The sequence below is a fragment of the Manis javanica genome, chromosome 11, assembly GCF_040802235.1.
Source record: "Manis javanica isolate MJ-LG chromosome 11, MJ_LKY, whole genome shotgun sequence".
NCBI lineage: Eukaryota > Metazoa > Chordata > Mammalia > Pholidota > Manidae > Manis > Manis javanica.
The window spans coordinates 10,546,937-10,567,602 of NC_133166.1; the positions used below are offsets into that span (position 1 = coordinate 10,546,937).

Below are 20,666 nucleotides of genomic sequence, written 5' to 3' on the forward strand. Positions count from 1 at the left end.
TCCACCACCCCTTCCTCTATGATCAGCATGATCAGACAGCTCCCCACTCTCCAGGTTAATTTTTCTCTTGCCCTTATTCCCTACCCCTCACCCCCGCCCCAGACCTAAAGCTAAATGGAGAACAGTTTGGTGTAGAGGAAGGAGATTAGACTAGAAATTGGATGACTTGGGTTTGAGTCCTGATTTTATTAATTACTGGATGTGAGGTAATTTTGTCATGGAGCCTCAATATTTTCATCTGCTGAATGGAGTTGATATTGGTTGCGGTTGCCCTGAAGACTGTGTGAAAGGGAATACATCAATGCTTTGTCCCTTCTAATGCGCCATCCAAATGCAAGTTATTCATCCAATGAAGTGTCTTGGCCATCTGCTATGGATCAGGCCCGGGCCAGGTGATGGGGGTGCAAAGACAGTAAGACATGAGCGCTAGTAAGCTCACAACCTGAGGAGGGGACAGACCCATAGACAGGTGATTACGACACAGTGTGGTAAGTACCACCACAGGGGAGGAGCAGAACGCTGGCAGCCCAGATGAGGAGCACTGAATGAGTTACCTACTGCTGTGAAACAGAGCACCCCAAAACGTAGTAGCTTAAAACAAGCACTTCTCATCTCACAGATGGTCTGAGAGTCAGGAATCTGGGAATGGTGTAGCTGGGTAGTTCTGGCTTGGGGCCTTTCATGGGGTTTTTGCGTTCTCTGCTGGCTGATTGCATTCTCTGATGACTTGCCTGGGATGGGGAACCCACTTTCAAGCTCACTCGCATGGCTGTTGGCAGGAGGCCACCCTTCCTGGCCATGTGGGCCTCTCTGTGGGTCTGCTCAAGACTCCTCTCTTCCCGAGGCAAGTCACTGAGAGAGAGAGCGTGTATGTGAGAGAGCACTTGAGGTTATAGCCTAAGCTTAGGAGTGCCATGCTATCTATCACTTCTGCCATTTTCTCTTTGGCACAAAGCCATCCATGGTACAGTACAGGAAGGGAAGACACAGGGTGTGGCTCACAGGAGATGGGGATCTTTGGGAGTCATCACGAATGCCTGCCTCCGTGGGCACCCCATTCTGGGAGAGAGGAGGAGCTGGGTACATTTTTTGAAGCTTAAGCTCAGGTATATTTTTATTGCTTCTTGAAGTTTCTGTTAGATTCTGACTAGTAAGAGAAAACTTTCTTTTCTATTCAGATTATTCTGCTGTTAAATGGAAACGATGTTAAATGGAAAATACAGAGTAAGCTTAGAGCTGTCAAATAGAAGTAATGACTTGGCTGGCGGAAGCACCTTCCAGCATAGTCTCCCTGGCAGCTGACCACCACCAAGAGCTACACCTGCTTCTATTAACAATGCAGTGCATGTTGTATCACGATCATGTGTTGACGTGTCCGCACATTGTGCCGTGATCATGTGTTTACATGCCTGATGTCCTCTAGACTGCTCTGAGCAAGCAGGAAAAATGTCTTTCTGGTATGTGGCTGTGTCTCACATCTAGCTTGGTGCCTGGCACTGTGCCTAATTATTTGATAAAAGAATGAATGGAAACTGAATGACTACAGGGTACACTCTAAATATCTTAGCGTCCGTGCAGATAAATAATTATCTCAACACTTAAGAGCAATGCTATGTGTCTCCTGAGTGGCAGGCCCTGTGCTACCAGCTTTACATATATTACTTCATTTAATACTCATCACAACTAATGGAAGGTAGTATGATTCCCATTTAACAGATGAGGAAACTCAGGTCACACAATTAGAAAATGCTAGAGCTTGGATTTGACCCCAGGACTGTCAGACCCCAAAGCCTGTGCAACATGTACTATCACACCTAGAAGCAGATCTTAAACACCAAGCAATTGCAGATCTGAAAGATTTCTGGTGATTACCAAATCGGATAAAAGAAAACTAAATAGTCTTAAGGAACAATTTGATTCATATCCAAAAACCAAGTATCTCCCCTTCACACACACACATAGACACATACACCCTTATTTTTCCAGGAAAGCCCAGCTTAAGCCCCATCTCTTCTAGGAAGCCTTCTCTGACTCACAGTGATGCATGTCTCCTTTAAAATCCTGCCCAACTTGTGATAATGCCATTCAGCTGATACCTACCCTATATAGTCTTGATTTGCAGCTTATCCTTTTTACAGTTCAGGTTCACAGCTTTCTTCTCCATACACTGAGAGAGCTGAACTACTTCTCAAATGCTCTTTCTGGCTTGCACACTGCGGGAGGTATTTCTGGCTTCCCACAGTCTCAGTCACCTTGCAGGGAGGACCATGTGGCTGCGCGTGGCAGGCCCTCTCTGATAGCAGGGGTTTTGCTCAGTTGTGTTGGAAGAGCCTGCTTTCTATCATCTCCTGAGTACTCTGTAAGTTCCTGGGGACTCCTTAGGGTGTCCTAACATCTAACACGGGGCCTGGAGCACAGTAGGCCATCCATAAATGTTTCCTGGAGAACTATATGAGTGAGTGAATAAATGAAGTGGTGGTCATACCTAGAACCCTTACAAAAACCTCTAATATCATTGGTGTCATTAAATCGGCAGTAGTAATTTCTTTTACTTGTTTGGTGCTCTGACCTTCCCCAGACAGCATCTCCTTCAGACCCTTTCCCTTATCCTAGGGCTTTTGGCCTACAGAACCAGGATGGAACATTTGGAGTCTGAGTGGACAGAGCTGTAGACACATGGGCAAACTTTGATTTGGCTTGTCCCAGACAGCCTGCCATCATCCCTTTCTGTCTGGACTTTTTATCACATCCTTTATTGCAAGATATTCCTGTAACATGAGGCAATGTCCTTGCATACAGCTCTGTCTGCACAGGTTCCATATGTGATCTGCTTGCTCTTGGATGCCATCACCCATCTCTGGCAGTCGGGGAGAGGATTATGACTTCATCTTGGCAGCAGCATTGCCCCTGGACCTCCCCTGTCAAATGGGAACTCTCCCGAAAACTTCCTGCAGCAGCTGCTCCCACACAGGGTAACAGGGTTACTGCATATGCCACTGATAGGACCTTTATTTGTTCAACCTTTTCTCTATTTCTGCCTTACGACAGGGAAGGAACAGAGTGCAGTTCCAGAGAGCATGGGTTTTGCTGTTAGACCTGGATTTTCATCCTGGTGCTGCCCCTTATTTGCTATGTATCTTGGGCAAATTACTTAACTTCTCTGAGCCTTAACTTTCTCACTTGTAAATTAGGAATCATGGTATCTACTTCATAGGGTTGAGGATTGCGGTAATGTTTTAGAACAGAGCCTGCGAATGATAGTCCCACAATCAATGTCAGCTCCCATAATTCACTATTATTTGGTGTGTCTGCTGCTCACACTAAAGACAGTGAGAAGCTGCAGGTGCGTCTTCATCATCACCATCAATTTTTGGTGGAAGAAGAAATTCAGACTTACTGAATGCTAGCCTAAGAACTTCACTTCCTTCCCTGAATTCATTTAATGTTTAGAAGGACACCAACTTACAGGTAAAGCTTAGGGGGTTTAGGAACTTGCTCAGTGTCACACAGCCAGGGTGGAGAGCAGTCTTCCTGAGAGATGGTCTGTCCCTGTTCCCCGCAGAGTGCTCTGGGGCCCCCTGGAGCCTTTTGTTTGGTTCTTCTCAGCAATAAATCTATGCGTTTACCTTGACATCCTTTCTCACACTTAGAGCTGCTGGGTACGTTTAGTTCTCACCTCTCTCCCACTTCCTTTACTGGCCCCAAGCTGTTCTCTGAGTCCTGCTCCAACTTCTCTTTTTCCACTCAGCCCTCGTTAGTCTGGTTTCTTGGCAAACTTGTTCCTGTTTCCCTGGGTCTGTCCCCCTCCTCCTTTCTCTACCCAGCAATTTCATCTTCATGGCCTCAGCTTGCCCTGTGCCAGGGACTCTCTGTGCTAGCCTCAGCAGGATGGGTATCAGTAGCCCAGGCTGGGTTGGCTCAGCTGCCTGCCCAGGGGTGGGGTGAGGTGGGTGGGAGGTGCAGAAGGTGACTGTGCTGGGGGTAGAGGGAGGCCAGGAGAGAACCAAGGGGCTGAAAGAGAGTCAAGAAAACAGCTGCCTCCTCAGGTGAGGGCAGACAGTGTCCCCGGATGCTGCTGAGGCAACTGCGAAGTTAGGACCACTCTGTCAGGGCTTCTGATGCATCTCAGGGGGAGCAAGGGCTGCAAGACCTTGGGCTCAAGGAAAGCAGGCTGCATGCTAGGCTTTCAGCTGATACTGTGTTGGGAGGAGTTCAGGTCCAAAAAAGATCCCAACAGGAGTGGGATAGGGATTTATGGACAGGCTCAATTTTCAACAGTCTATTTGTAATAATAAACCCATCAGACGATCCCAGAAATTCCATTATTTTGGCATCCAGATTGGATGTCCCAGCCTGCCTCTCCTACTCAGAAGTTGGACCAAAAATCCTTTGGCACACATTGGCTTCTGATTTTTAGTCCTGAAAATGCAGTCACCATATCTAACCCATATTCTGTGATCTAATCTATATGGAGAAATGTTATATACTGTTATGGCACTCCATTTTTCTGACTTTCTGAACTAAATCCTTTTGCCTGCCATGTTATTCCTTTTTACAAATGAAAAAAATTTTTTTAACTATACAATCAAGTAATCATAAATAAATGAATATAATCTCTACAAAAATAATTAAAAAAAATAAACAAGTAGCAAGTAAAAAGTAAAAATCTTACACACCTCCATTTGCCCCCACTTCCTTCTGTAAATTACCCTCCTATTTAGTAATTACCATAAATAAGTTACTGCTATAAGTTTTTCTATGTACTTAGGAAGGTTCAGAAGCATACAGGACTGGGGTGGAGGGAAAAAGTGGGAGGAACACCCTAGCAGGGAATAGTGTTTTATCACTGACATTGTTTATTTTCACTGCTCATGGTGATAAGAAAAAGCAGACCAAGTAGATTTTATAGTCGCTGATATTGTTTTCAAGTTATTGTCTACAATGATTGTTTTAAATTATCTTCAGTTGATGTAGCCCTTTATTGCCTACACTCAGGGAAGACAGGTCCCCCTGCTTTGCCCTCCTGAGCTATGCCACTGGATACATGTCCAATATATACATTCATGTGATTATTAATGAGATAATCTGTGCATATCATTCTGAAATTTGCTTTCTCTCCCTCATTTCTATTTAGAATTATGTCCTTGGGATCTTTCCATTCTAGCACAAAGAACTAGTGTAAAGCCATCACCTTTTAACAGCTGTGTAGTATTCCACACTACAGTTGTAGCATTCTCCTATTGATAGCTACTTGGCAGTCCAATATCATGGTACAGTAAATGTAGCAGCATCTCTAACTTCTGGTGTCACAAAAGTGGAAGCAACCTACTGTCTAATGTCCTTACGTACATCCAATATCCATATAGATGATATATGATAATAATATTCATTAATTGAATGCTTAGACTGTGCCAGGATTGGTTCTAAGTACTTAGCACATAGTAATTCACTCAATTCTCAAAACAACCCAATGAAGGAGGGACTGCATGCTATCATCCCTATTTCATTGCTGAGACATCCAAGGTAATCTCAACCAAAGTCCCGTTAACTAGTAAGTGGCTGAACTTAAAATGGCACTGTGACTCTGGGGTCTGTACTATTGTCTCCCCTCGGCTGTAGGAGCCTCTTGTGCATTTGCACGATCTCTTCTCTTGCTAAGTAGTGGAAATGGAAAATTTGGCTACATACTCGCAAAGTGCCCTGTAAAGATGGCTGTACCCACTTATACTCTCACAGAGTTTAATAGTGCCATTTTCCCGGACCTTGCTAGTGTGGGATTTTATCAAGTTATTCATTTTTGACAACCTGAAGGGGAAAAAGAAAATGTCTTCATTTTGCTTTCTCATTTGAATGCAGTTTGGCAGCATGGTGCATAATTCCAGGCTCAAATATTTTTTTTCAAATTTTGACATTATTTCTTCACTGCTTGCCCAGCACAGGGTTACCGTCCCAGAGTCTAAAAGCCCGTCTCTTTGTCTCTTGCAGGTGACCTGTTTTTCTTCTTTGTATAGTTTTAGTGTTTTCTCTTTTTCCTTCTGGCTTGGAAACCTCTTTTACATTTGTCTAAGTATGGATCTTTTAAAATTTACCATACCCAGCACTTGGCAGCTCCTAAGAAGTCTTGAACCCTAGGATCTCATTTCACTTTTATCACTTCCTCACAAGCCCTATGTCCAGAGACAGTCACAGTGAGATGAGGGCTTCAACATATGAATTCTGTGGACACAATTTCAGTCCCTCACAGTCTCTTGCTTTTTCTCTCAAATTTTCCATTCTTGATCTTTTCTGTACATTCAGTGTGATTTCCTCACACTTAGCTTCTGGAGAACATCCCTAGTTTTTGCCCTATCCATTTGATTATTTATCCTATCTATTACTTTTTGTGTATTGCAATCATAATTTTTAACTCCTTTTCTATGTGTGGTTTTTCCTTTGTTGTATCAGTTTGTTTCTCTTTTCACAGCCACCTGCTGTAATATACTCAAGCATCTTTCTAAGGATGATGCTCTTTAGAATTTTTAAAATATTATTTTCTGTTCCTTTACCTGTCTTTTCTCTGGGGTCAGTTTTCAGTTTGTTATTAGTCCTTTTCTTTTTTTCTTTTTTTGTTTTATTAAGGTATTATTGATATACATTCTTATGAAGGTTTCACATGAAAAACATTGTGGTTACTACATTCACCCGTATTATCAAGTCCCCCCAATACCCTATCGAAGTCACTGTCCATCAGTGTAGTAAGATACCACAGATTCACTACTTGTCTTCTCTGTGCTACACTGTCTTCCCATGACCACCCCACACACCATGTGCACCAACCATGATACCCTATAATCTCTTTCTCCCTCCCTCCCCACCTACCTTTCCCCACCCCTCCCCTTTGGTAACTGCTAGTCCCTTCTTGGAGTCTGTGAGTCTGCTGCTATTTTGTTCCTTCAGTTTTGCTTTGTCATTATACTACACAAATGAGGGAAATCATTTGGTACTTGCCTTTCTCTGTCTGGCTTATTTCACTGAGCATAATACCCTCTACCTCCATCCATGTTGTTGCAAATGGTAGGATTTGTTTTCTTCTTATGGCTGAATAATATTCCATTGTATATATGTACCACCTCTTCTTTATCCATTCATCTACTGATGGACACTTAGGTTGCTTCCATTTCTTGGCTATTGTAAAGAGTACTGTGATAAACGGGGGCATCTGTCTTTTTGAATCTGAGAACTTGTTTCCTTTGGGTAAATTCCTAGGAGTGGAATTCCCAGGTCAAATGGTATTTCTATTTGTAGTTTTTTGAGGAACCTACATACTGCTTTCCACAGTGGTTGAACTAATTTACATTCCCACCAGCAATGTAGGAGGGTTCCCCTTTCTCCACATCCTCACCAACATTTGTTGTTCCTAGTTTTTTCGATGTTGGCCATCCTAACTGGTGTGAGGTGATATCTCATCCTGGTTTTAATTTGCATTTCTCTGATGATTAGTGATGTGGAGCATCTTTTCACGTGCCTGTGGGTTAGTCCTTTTCTTTAGAGCTGTTGAACTTCCTCAAGTATGCAGTGACCCTTGGTTTTCCATTCATGTCTGTGTTGGAAGGATGGGTGAGTTAACTGGCATTTTGCTTAAAATTCATTCCAGTTTAGAGCCGTTTCCCCTAGAGGCTCCTTTGATGAATGGAGAGTTAGTCGGGACTCTGTGAGTGGGACATCTTAATGGCTGACTTCCCTGTAAGGCCCTCAGAGCAGGCAAAGAGGCAGGCTTGGGGACCACCTTCCTTCCCACTCGGTCCTTTACTCATCCGCAAATGCCAAAACAAGGAAGCCTTTATTTCAGTGAAGCCTCTGCTGACAGACTGGGCAGAAACAGCTTTTCCTTTTCCTTCTCCCTGTGTCTGTGTAGGGTGGCTGGGGTTACTTCCAGCCCTGCTTTTCTCACAGGCCAATACACCCCAGAGGCGTCCTCTCCCAGACAGGTGATTTCCTTTCTTAGAATGAAGCTCTGTGTTTTATTCCCCGCCACCCTCTCCCCCACCTCTACAGCTCCCACAGGTGGAGTGAAAAAGAGAGAGGTCTATTGTTCAGGGGGCAGTTTAAAGATTAATAACTCTTATGATTGCTTCATACACCCCTCCTATTCTGTTTGCTTTCCCTGAGCTAAGAGATTCTCTGCTTCTACCTTCAAAGAAATTTTCTCTTAAGAGCGTTTTTGAGTGTTAGGACTCCATTCTGGGTTGTTGATTGCTCTGATCCCAACGGCTTTCCATCCAGACTTTTATCCTAATTCTGCCTCCTCTCTCATTTACTGCTGCTGGTAAGGACTTCCTGATTTTAGAAGCTCTTTTCTGTCTTTTAAGGGATTTATGGTGGGAGGGCAGGTATGTGTTTGTGTTTAGTTCTCCATCTTGATTTGCTTCCTTCTCTTACATTTTACTTTTCCTCCTGACAATAAAGTGTGCTGTTGGAATACAACTTCTTTGTTGATTAAAATAATTTCGTTTGATAAAAATCACCATGCACTTGCAGATCTTATTGTTTTGAAGCCTCACAACATCCCTGTAAGTCCAGGGAAAGGAAATCCCAGGGCAAAATACCTCTAAAAACCAAAATCAGTCAAAGGGAGAAATAAAGTTTAAAACCTGTTTATTGCTTACAAACTGCAGTCCAGGGCTGTCTCTCTCCTCTGCTCTTGAAAAAGCAAAACCAGCCTTCCCCTCACCTCTCAGGTACAGATAAGCCCTCCTTGCCCAGGTAATTACCCATTGATATGGAGATGAACTTCTCTCCACCCCTGAAGAATGATGCAAATACACTAAAGCCATACTTCTCTCCACCCTTGAGCACCTGTTGATACGCAGATGTGCTAAAGCCAGGCGAGATATTCTGGAAATATTACAATTTTACCCACAAACCCTATAATGTAGACCTCAATATCCACAATGGGTTGATGAGGAAGCAGAAACTCAAGAAGGTTAATCGAATTAATTGAGGTCACACAGCTAATAATAAATACACCTAACATCTGACTTGAAAGCCCACTTTATACTGATACACACTGTTTAAATGTTTTTTTTAGACTCGTTTTCTCTAGTTTTTCAGTATGTTTGTCTTTATTGCTCCTATTAATATGTAGGTTTTTGAGAATAGGAGCCCTGGCTGTAGTTTCTTATTTCTATTATTTCTATAGTGAGGTGCCTGACTTAATGTTCTGCAAGCAGCAGGCTATTTAAATTTTGTAAACCAACTCAGTAAAGCAGTTGATTACAATTATGTTACTATCGTGCACATAATTATATGTTAGAGTGGTACAAATGCTTAATGCCAGATTTTCAAATGTTTTATTATGTCCCCTAAATTAAAGATTGGTTTGCAAATCAAAATTAAAATGGAAGAAAGGTCAAAGTTCAGCTTCTGGCTAGAGTTGTTATGGCAACACTGAGCAGTAAGTCTGAATAAACAGAAGGGAGGGTACTAGGAATACGTATTGATCTCTAATATTAGCTCTAGCTAATTGTTTTTCTCTCTGTCTTCAATATTGCAGTGTGTCGAAATGACTAGAATTAAAAATTCTTTCATGCATTCCATTATATTCAGTGTCATAATATTCTCTTGAAAACTGTGCCAGGAACACTCTCTGAAGGAGACAGAATTGTGCCTTGACATTCCTAACCTGGATGGAGTGACCTGGGTTTGTTCATTGTTACCATTTGATTCATTCACTCAACAAATATTTATTGGATATGAATTGGCCACATAATAAAACCATCCAGAAACTTCCAAAATACTATGACCCAATTTCGCTCCTACAGTGGAGCCCAGGCTCATATATATTTGTTATCATTAATGTACAACTACATAAACATTATGGTTACTAGACTCCCCTCATCATCAAGTCCCTGTCACATACCCAATTACAGTCACTGTCCATCAGTGTAGTAAGATGCTATAGAATCATTACTTGTCTTCTCTGTATATAGTGCCTTTCCTGTGCCCTCCCCCCCACATTATGTGTGCTACTCGTACTGCCCGCGTTTTCCCCCTTATCCCTCCCTTCCCACCCATCCTCCCCAGTTCCTTTCCCTTTGCTAACTACTAGTCCATTCTTGGGCTCTGTGAGTCTGCTGCTGTTTTGTTCCTTCAGTTTTTTCTTTGTTCTCATACTCCACAGATGAGTGAAATCATTTGATACTTGTCTTTCTCTGCCTGGCTTATTTCACTGAGCATAATACCCTCTAGCTCCATCCATGTTGTTGCAAATGGTAGGACTTGTTTTCTTCTTATGGCTGAATAGTATTCCATTGTGTATATGTACCACCTGTTCTTTATCCACTCATCTACTGATGGACACTTAGGTTGCTTCCATGTCTTGGCTATTGTGAATAGTGCTGCGATAGATAGGGGTGCATCTGTCTTTTTCAAACTGGGCTCCTGCATTCTTAGGGTAAATTCCTAGGAGTAGAATTCCTGGGTCAAATGGTATTTCTATTTTGAGTTTTTTGAGGAACCTCCATACTCCTTTCCACAATGGTTGAATTAGTTTACATTCCCACCAGCAGTGTAGGAGGGTTCTCCTTTCTCCACATCCTCGCCAAAATTTGTTGTTGTTTGTCTTTTGGATGTTGGCCATCCTAACTAGTGTGAGGTGATATCTCACTGTGGTTTTAATTTGTATTTCTCTGATGATTAGCAATGTGGAGCATCTTTTCATGTGCCTGTTGGCCATCTGAATTTCTTCTTTGGAGAAGTGTCTGTTCAGCTCCTCTGCCCATTTTTTAATTGGCTTATTTGCTTTTTGTTTGTTGAGGTGCATAAGCTCTTTATATAATTTGGATGTCAACCCCTTATCAGATATGTCATTTATGAATATATTCTCCCATACTGTAGGATGTCTTTTTGTTCTACTCATGGTATCCTTTGCTTTACAGAAGTTTTTAGTGTGATATAGTCCCACTTGTTCATTTTTGCTTTTGTTTCCCTTTCCCAGGGAGATATGTTCATGAGGAAGTTGCTCATGTTTATGTCCAAGAGATCTTTGCCTATATTTTTTCTAAGAGTTTTATGGTTTCATGACTTACTTTCAGGTCTTTGATCCATTTTGAGTTTACTTTTGTGTAAGGGGTTAGACAATAATCCAGTTTCATTCTCTTACATGTCGCTGTCCAGTTTTGCCAACACCAGCTGTTGAAGAGGATGTCATTTCACCATTGTATAGCCATGGCTCCTTTATCATATATTAATTGACCATATATGCTTGAGTTTATATCTGGGCTCTCTAGTCTGTTCCACTGGTCTATGGGTCTGTTCTTGTGCCAGTACAAATTGTCTTGATTATTGTGGCTTCGTAGTAGAGCTTGAATTCAGGGAGTGTGATTCCCCCTGCTTTATTCTTCCTTCTCAGGATTGCTTTGGCTATTTGGGGTCTTTTGTGGTTTCCATATGAGTTTTAGAACTATTTGCTCTAGTTCATTGAAGAAAGCTGTTGGTATTTTGATAGGGATAGCATTGAATCTGTAGATTACTTTAGGCAGGATGGCCATTTTGACAATATCAATTCTTCCTACCCAAGAGCATGGGATGAATTTCCATTTATTAGTATCCTCTTAAATTTATCTTAGGAGTGTCTTGTAGTTTTCAGAGTATAGGTCTTTCACTTCCTTGGTTAGGTTTATTCCTAAGTATTTTATTCTTTTTGATGGAATTGTGAATGAATTGTTTTCCTGATTTCTCTTTCTGCTAGTCCATCATTAGTGTATAGGAATGCAACAGATTTCTGTGTATTGATTTTGTATCCTGCAACTTTGCTGAATTCAGATATTAGATCTAATAGTTTTGGAGTGGATTCTTTAGGGTTTTTTTTATGTACAATATCATGTCATCTGCAAACAGGGACAGTTGGACTTCTTCCTTGCCTATCTGGGTGCCTTTTATTTCTTTATGTTGTCTGATTGCCATGGCTAGGACGTGCAGAACTATGTTGAATAGAAGTGGGGAAGTGGGCATCCTTGTCTTGTTCTCAATCTTATAGGAAAAGCTTTCAGCTTCTCGCTGTTAAGTATAATGTTGGCTGTGGGTTTGTCATATGTGGCCTTTATTATGTTGAGGTATTTGCCCTCTATACCCATTTTGTTGAGTGTTTTTATCATGAATGGATGTTGAATTTTGTGGAATGCTTTTTCAGCATCTATGGAGATGATCATGTGGTTTTTGTCCTTCTTTTTGTTGATGTAGTGGATGATGTTTATGGATTTTTGAATGTTGTACCATCCTTGCATCCCTGGGATAAATCCCACTTGATCATGACAGATGATCTTTTTGATGTATTTTTGAATTTGGTTTGCTAATATTTTGTTGAGTATTTTTGCATCTATGTTCATCAGGGATATTGGTCTGTAATTTTCTTTTTTTGTGGTGTCTTTGCCTGATTTTGGTATTAGAGTGATGTTGGCCTTGTAGAATGAGTTTGGAAGTATTCCCTCCTCTTCTACTTTTTGGAAAACTTTAAGGAGGATGGGTATTAGGTCTTCACTAAATGTTTGATTAAATCCAGCAGTGAAACCATCTGGTCCAGGAGTTTTGTTCTTAGGTAGTATTTTGATTACCAATTCAATTTCTTTGCTGGTAATAGGTCTGTTCAGATTTTCTGTTTCTTCCTGGGTCAGTCTTGGAAGGTTGTGTTTTTCTAGAAAGTTGTCCATTTCTTCTAGGTTATCCAGTTTGTTACCATATAATTTTTCATAGTATTCTCTCATAATTCTTTGTATTTCTGTGGTGTCTGTAGTGATTTTTCCTTTCTCATTTCTGATTTTGTTTATGTGTGTAGACTCTCTTTTTTTCTTGATAAGTCTGACTAGGGGTTATCTATTTTGTTTATTTTCTCAAAGAACCAGCTCCTGCTTACATTGATTCTTTCTATTGTTTTATTCTTCTCAATTTTATTTATTTCTGCTTTAAACTTTATTATGTCCCTCCTTCTACTGACTTTGGGCCAGGTTCATATATTTTTTAAGTTTCTCAAACAGTTAAGATACATATGAGAGTTGGAAAACCATCAACCCATGATATATTACAACCTGGTAACCATTGGGGACACAAATAAAAATAGTAATTCCCAATTTTTATTGAGTGCATACTCTGTGTCAGGCACTATTCTATGTGCCTTATGTGGGTTAACACATTTAATTCTCTCAACAGCTGTAGAGGGTAGGTATTACTCCCACTTACAGATGAGGAAAGAGGCACAGGGAGATTATGTAATCTGGTCAAGGTTATCCATTTAGGAACGGGTGGAGTCTGGTCTTGAAGTCCTTGCTCACTGCTCCATAGCCCATCAGTAGTATCATAGTCTAGTAAATAATGAGAAGACTGGGGATATACAGCAAGAACACCTGAAGTGAGAGGCGGTGAGAGAAGGTAGGGGCAGGAAATATTCCTGTGGGTGGTAGTACCTCAAGTAAGTAGAGGAAGAATGAGAACTAGGGAGAAAAAGTTGGGGAAGAGCTTCTCAGTTTCCTGCCTCTCTTGTCTTGCTAGGCAACCTTCTTCCTCACCTCCCAGGAGGTCCTTCCTCCCTCTACCCCAGACTGGAATGTCCACAATCATCCTTAACAGGCCTAACATTTCAACTGGGAAGACTGAAGTCATGCACAATTACTCATGCAATTTTTCCTCCTGACAATAGGTCCTTCTGTGTGCTTGTCATTCAAATATATAAAGCTCCACTCTGTTGTTTTTAAAAAAGCCTTTGTTGTAGGAACAATTCACAAATGTGTCAAACACACATTGGTTCCCCACCCCCTTTTCCTGTCCCCTCACCTGATTGAGATGTTGCAAGACAGTCCCCAGGCTTGCCAGAACCTGGGCCTGCTGGCTGTTTCTGTCCCAAATGGAGGCTCACCCTGCATTTCGTATTGCTTCTAACCAAGCGTGGCTCTAAGTTTGAGTTTGAGGTTAACCTCAGGAGCATTTAGCCACACCTGCCACCGCCTCTGCCTGGCCTTAGGGGCAAGAACAGACTTTCTGTTGAGGAAAAGGAAATGCTCTGATGTTGCTAATTACCTGTGGGAGGAAAGGAAGCTCTCTCCAGACACCAAAAATACCACGGAAGAACATTATAAAAAGCAGCCTTTGTACCAGCCAGCCCCATCATTCAGCCCAGCCTAGACTAGGGCCAGAGGGAAAAAATAACTCCTCCTGCAGTCCACAGGGTGGTGCATCCCAGGAGGGTGCCTCGGGAGGCCATCCCCCAAGTGAGTGTTTCAGAACAGGGATGGAGGCTGGCTGCCCTCAAGCCACAGGAAGCTGCCTGCATCTAGCATGTTTATAGGTGACTTATGAGTCTTTGTTACAAGAGCCATAATCCTGTTTAGTAATTTAAAGGGCAGGGAGGGTAGGGCTGGTGAGCCATGAGGAGAAACTGCAGGAGACTGCCTGGGAAGATGGGTAATCTCCCCAGAACGTGACCTTTCCTACTTTGTGCTTGTCAAACGCGGGGCTGATCCCCCCTTGGAAGACAGGACTGTCTTAAACATAGAGAAGTAAGTGTCACCATCTGGCCTGCCCAGTGCCCTTAGGCTTGGCTGCTTCAGGGCTGAACAGAGTCTGCAGGGCCTGGGGACACCGGTCTGAAGAGTGCTTTTGGGGGAAGGTTGAGTTGCTTTGAAAATGGGATTTGGCCACAAGCTGGGAAGGAGAGGCTTTCACAAACAGGAAGGCAGTAGGACCATCGGGCTGGGACCTTAACTGAATTTAAGTTCAAGAGGCTTCAGCATTTGGCTGCTGATTGGTGGAGGGGAAGGAGGTAAACCTGAGGGTGGCCCCAAGGGTTGAGGACCGCGGAATCTGAAAGCTGCCGGCGCCACACTGGTCTTCTTGGAGAGCCTGTTTTCATGGTCTGCCTTACTTTACGGAGGCTGGGACGGATTCCCAAGACTCTAAATTGCCAAAACCAGAAAGTCGGGGAACTGGGATTTCATGCCAGGCAAGTTTCCCAGTCTCTCACTCCAACACTTTTGCCTGTGGGCAGACAAGGGGAACATTCCTCCGTTATAACATCACGTGGACAGGATCCTCGCCAGCTCTGAGTGTGTTGGCCCATCTTCCTTTCCTTCCCTTCCCGGTGCTGTAGGCTCTGCTTTACAGACTCAGGTGTCAGAGCTGAAAAGAGTTAAGAAGCCATGTAGATGGATGGTTTTGACAGAAAAGTAATCAGAGAAGCAGAGAGAAATGACTGGCACAAAGGCACCCAGCTAGTTAATGAAACCAGGTTTCTGACAACTAGCCCAGGGCTTTTTCCATAATACCACACCCTTTATAACAAATAACATTTGTGTTTCAGGGGCTCCTGCCCTTTCCTTAGGCTGTCTTCCATTTTACTCACATCTGTGCATAGGGCCTTTAATGCACAAGGTAAAAAATGATTTTCTGAGAAATTTCCACTGTTTGGTACTTTGACACTATTTGGAGTTGGGGGGAGGGGGGAGAAGGTTATATTTTAAAAGGGGACTCGAAATGGAAATTTTTTAAGAAAAAAAAATACAGCCAATTTGAAAGAAGTTTTGCAGCTCCAAAGTCATGTTGTTAATGTAGAAATATAAACATCCACTATGTTTATATTGGCTTGCTTGTAAAATCATCATCTTTGGTTATATTTAGGAACTGCAAGGCTTGGAAAGTATACTAAAATATTCTGAGAACAAAAATATTTTTTCCCTTAACTCCCTGGAAAATAAGAAAATATCTTTTTAAAAAATCCCAGTACCATTCAAGCTTCTTTTTTTATCCCCATCCACCACTTTGCATTTCTTTCTCCTACTTTTCTCTCTCTCATCATTCCTAGATCAGTTTCTTCATTTCATTTACATTTTTTAAAAGAGGATTTTTCTTATTCCTTATAGAAAAATTAAGACGTAAAGAAACAAAAGAAAACATAATCAGAATCACATTGATGGAGAAACCACTATAAACTTTTATATAAAATTATCTCAAGCTTTCTGTGCATATGTTTGTTAATAAAAATGGGGTAATTCAGAACATAAAGATTAATATCTACTTCCTTATAAATGGAACTAAAAATACTAACTGCTTTATATATGAAAACATAAAAATGAACAGCACCATTATTTATTAAATTCTGCCATACAGACTGTACCATGGGTTGATTTAATATTTTTATTGCTGGATATTAAGGTGGTTCAGACTTTTCACTATTAACAACAGCACTGCACATCCTTGATGACTTTCGTACCTTAAAAATTTTTTATCATGAACACTGTTACATTTACAAGATACTTTAAAAACAGGTAACGCTAAATGTTTTTGACAATCATTCCCAGCCCTGAATTTCTTCCCTCCTTCCCAAAGGTACCCACTGTTCCCAGTTCCATGTGTATTCTCCCAGACCATTTTCTATGCACTTAATTCACAGGAAACAAAGCACTGCTTTAGACTGTTGGTTTCTTGTTGGTTATTTTTTACACCTCTGGTATAATACAATAGCTATCATTCTTCAAATTGCCTTTCTCACTAAACTATCAATCTTGGAGTGCTTTCTGTGTTAATGCTTATAGATCTACTTCATTTATTTTAGCTGTTGCATAGTGTTCTGTATCATGAATATACCATGGTTTATTTAGCATGCATTATATTAATTGACATTTAGGCTATTTCCATTTTTTCTCTCTTACAAAGAACATGCTTATACGCATGTGCGTTAGTGCATCTCTAGAGTAGATTCAGAGAAGTGGAATTGCTGGATGTCAGAATCACCTACTTCTTTCCATGGGTGAATGAGAGGAAAAACTCTTTTGAAGATCCTGGAGGGAAAAGGATAGTTCTTAAAAGCCTGAGAAATAATTTTTCCACTAGCTTTGCCCTTAACTTCCAGTACTGAGGTTTCTAGCTAGGGTGAACAGGTGCAAGAGAAAAAGAAAAATGACATACCAAGCTTCTGGGGAAAAATAGATCAGGATTTTTAAGATGCTTCCTTCTCTCTGATGGGAGAGGAATTTAAGATGCTTCCTTCTCTCTGATGGGAGAGGAGAGTGCCTCTGGTGCAAGGGGCAAGGGGAGTCCTCTCCCTCTTCCCTCGTTCTGGCTGCCCCACTGTAGCTCCGTGAATCCAACTGTCAATCCAACTTCTAACAGGGAACGGAATGCAGAGTGAGGTACGATAAAGATTTCTGTGGATGACGTGGTCTCTGCCCTAGGAAGGAGAACAGTCATCTGTTCATGGGAGATCCTAACAGTTACAAGCCACGCACTGTGCTAAAAAGTGCAACTTAGTGTCAGGCAACTGAGTATGGCCACCATTACTACTGAGCCAAGGTCAAGTCCTCTTCATCTGTCATCTGAATTATTGTCCCAGGTTTTTCCTTGGTCTCCTCACCTGTAATCTCTCCCTTTCAACCTATTCAGTTAACTGCTGATAACATAATCATAAAAAATTACTGCGATGATATTTGTGATCTTGTTCATTCCCTACTCCTTTTGGTTTGTCTGTTAAACTGCCCCTCGTCCTTCAAGACTCAGCTCAATAATGCTATGGTGGTAATCATTTGCAAAATACAGTATTCCAAATCAACACACAGTACACCTTAAACTCACACAATGGTCTAAGTCAACTGTATCTCAGTAAAGTTGGGGAAAAAAGACTGAGCTCAAACTTCTATTTATTCAACATGTATTAAACAACATGTATTGAGCACATACCATGTGCCCATCACATCTTCTAAAATCTTCCCATGATTCTAAGCTCTATGAGTTCCTCCCTCCCTGCTCTTCTCTTGTAATAGATCCTACTTTATTGTGATTACATATTTATTTTGTAGGCTTACCTCTACCCTAAACTGTGAGTTCTTAAAGTACAGAGCCTCTCTTATCTACCTCTGTACCCCCAGTACTCAGTATGATGCTGGGTATGTGGGTGATAATAAATGTTTGCTTAGCACAAAGAGTGGCTAAATGAGCTTCGAGAAATGTGTACATTAGTTTTCAACACACTTGTATGATTCGGAGGTTAATTCTTGCTGAGAGAGATAAGCAACTGTATTAGGTGGCAAGAGCAGGGATAGTCTTTGAGGTGACTTGTCCTAGATCCTGAAAGTACTCAAGAGATGGACTGGTACTTGTTCCAGTCTAGGTTTCTCTTTATGGCTCTTGGCAATGTAAAGGGTGCTAAAGAAGCATTTGTTTAAAAGAGAAAGAAAAGCTTTTAAAAGGATTCCAACTTTCTCTAGTTAGGAGGGGGAAGTTCCTAGGAATGTCCCTTTGCCCCTTGCCTGATGTCCTTTGATCAATTCCCATTCCTCTTAAAGTTCAAAAATTTTAAATTGACTTGCAAGGCTCCACATGGCCTAGAGGCTGCCTGCCCCACCAGCATCCTCTCACATCATTCTGCCTGGAGCTCTTTACTCTCCAGCACACACATCATTGCTTTGTTCTTCAAGGGCACTGAGCCTCTTCATCAGAGATGCTTCTAGAATGTGTTGACTGCAACCTACACCTATACCCCACACCTTGCCCCATATCACCTGGCTAATTGCCACTCTTCCTTCTGGTCTCAGCTTAGCTGTCAGTGCCCAGGGAGCTTCCCTCAGCCACATAGGAGGCCAGCTCACCCTATTGCACACTTGCATAGTGCTTTGCATTTTTCCTTTATAACACTTATTATTGTAAATTGATTGTGTCAATGCGTGTTTTTCATTCCCTAACTCCGAACTCCAGACCAGGAGGGCGAGGTCTGCATCTGTTCTGTTCACTACTTTATTTAAGGGACTTTAGCCACATTATTTCATTTAGTGAAACAATGAGGTAGACATCCCCATTGCTTGTTAGACAGGAGACAACTAAAGGCTCAGAGAGATGTGTGGTACAGTTAAGATTTGAGCACAGTTCCATCTGTGTTATTGAAGGATTAAAAGGGCTAACAGTTCATTTATTTGGCATTTGAATTCTCAGGACCTGAACTGGAGTCCTAGTTCTACCATTTAATAGGTTTGTAATTCTGGGCAAGTCTCCTCTGTATAAGAGAGATAACATTACTTATATTACCTCCCTCATAATTTTCCTTAGATGATTAAATAAAATAATATATATGACATACCTGGTAGACCATCAGCCACTGTACAAATATCAGTAAAACAAGTAGCATTTTTCATTAGGCTCAAGCCTGTAACGGCTGCTGCTTATCTGGTCTGTCCACCCTGCATATCAGCTTCTTAAGTAAAATTGTCAGTTTGGAGACTCTGAGTCCAGATGTCCCTGTACATTATCTGAAGGCCTGGACTTATATTGACAATCCAAAGATTAGCTTAGGATGGTAGCATTCATCTTACAAAATGAAAACTATACATTCAGCTCTTAGCTAAATATAATAGAAAATAAGTAATATGCAGTGTGTTTGTAATATTTAACTTCTAGTGCCTGACTGCCAAGGAAAAGAAGAAATGGTTAGGTAAGTGTAGCTAATGATTAGCGTTAATGGTTAAGAGCTTAGACTTTGGAGTAAGAGAGACTTGGGTTCAATCCACTTGGCATCACATTTACCAACAAGAAGGCACTGGGCCAGTCACTTAATTTCTCAAGGCTTCATTTATACATCTTTAAAATGTACCTGCCCTCAGACTATTGTAAAGTTTGAAACAAATAATGGTAGTTCCTGGAACGTGGGAAATGTTCTATGCCTGTGAAGAGTTGTTATTACCGTCTCAGTCTGCTTTCTTTCCTGACTGGCTGATCCCTATATACTTATTTGTTCCATGTTTTTTTCCATTCTAATTGGAACGATGACTTTCAAGTGTCAGAGTCTTAAACACTAATGCCAAGAACTCTGTCTCTCAGTCTGCAACTGCTCTGAGTGAAGCCAGGGTTGCATCAAGGGGAGATATATGCTCTGCACACAAATCCCACCGGTTTCTTGTACTTCTGGGGAAGCTTCTCTATCCATGTTGGAACAACTGCCTGTCTCTGCTCAACCACTTTTAAGCATCCCACTAAGGATGAGAGAAATGTATTCTCTCTGACTTTGTACAACAAAAGCATGTGTAGTTTGGAGCCACAGGTAAAAGGGAGTTTTACTGTCAGTCACTCCACAGCTACTGTTATGTAAGGTTAATGAGGTGATTTGACTTTTAGTAATTTAAAAATGGGAGGCTTTCTGTACTTTTGAAGTAGGAGTGAGAAAAATCCAGCAATAGCATTGTATTCTGACTTAGGTGTGTTTTCACTTAAAATGCACTTACTGAGACCTTACTATGATCTATTCTCTAGGGAGGAATACAAAGACGAGTAAGTTACGTTTCCCTCATAGGATCTTAAAGCCTACCTAGGAAATTGAAAAGGACACACACAAAGAAGAGAGTGAACAAGTAGGGGATAAAAGGCATCCTGAGAGCGGCCCCCTTTGTTCTGGGCCGGGGTTCACAGGTATGGGTGGTGGAGCAAGAGAGTGAAAAGATCAGGGCAGCTGGACTGAGTCTGAGTCCCTGAACTTGCACTTCTTAGTTAAATCACCCTGAATAAGCCATTTGCCCTCTGAACCAGTGTTCTCATGTGAAAAAAGACACTAATGCTTACCTCAGAAGAGCGTTGTGAGGACTGACAGAAGGTATGTGTCAAGCATGATGCCAGGCTAATTGTAGAAAACAAATCTTAGCTGCTATAAATATCATTATGATTAA

At 41.5% G+C, this 20,666-nt stretch overlaps 2 long non-coding RNA genes across 3 annotated transcripts in view; one reads left to right on the forward strand and one right to left on the reverse strand.

Annotated features, from left to right (window-relative positions):
- Positions 1-20,666, forward strand: part of LOC108398150 (uncharacterized) — a 61,751-nt gene that overhangs the window by 2,786 nt on the left and 38,299 nt on the right. The gene's annotated exons all lie outside the window — the stretch shown is intronic.
- Positions 13,091-19,339, reverse strand: LOC140844358 (uncharacterized). Of its 2 annotated transcripts, none has more exons than XR_012122516.1 (3): positions 19,091-19,339; positions 16,930-17,191; positions 13,091-15,144 (listed from the first exon to the last, which is right to left on the reverse strand). It is a non-coding gene; the product is annotated as an uncharacterized lncRNA (long non-coding RNA). The 2 variants fall into 2 exon arrangements; XR_012122517.1 differs by lacking the exon at positions 13,091-15,144 and adding an exon at positions 16,049-16,802.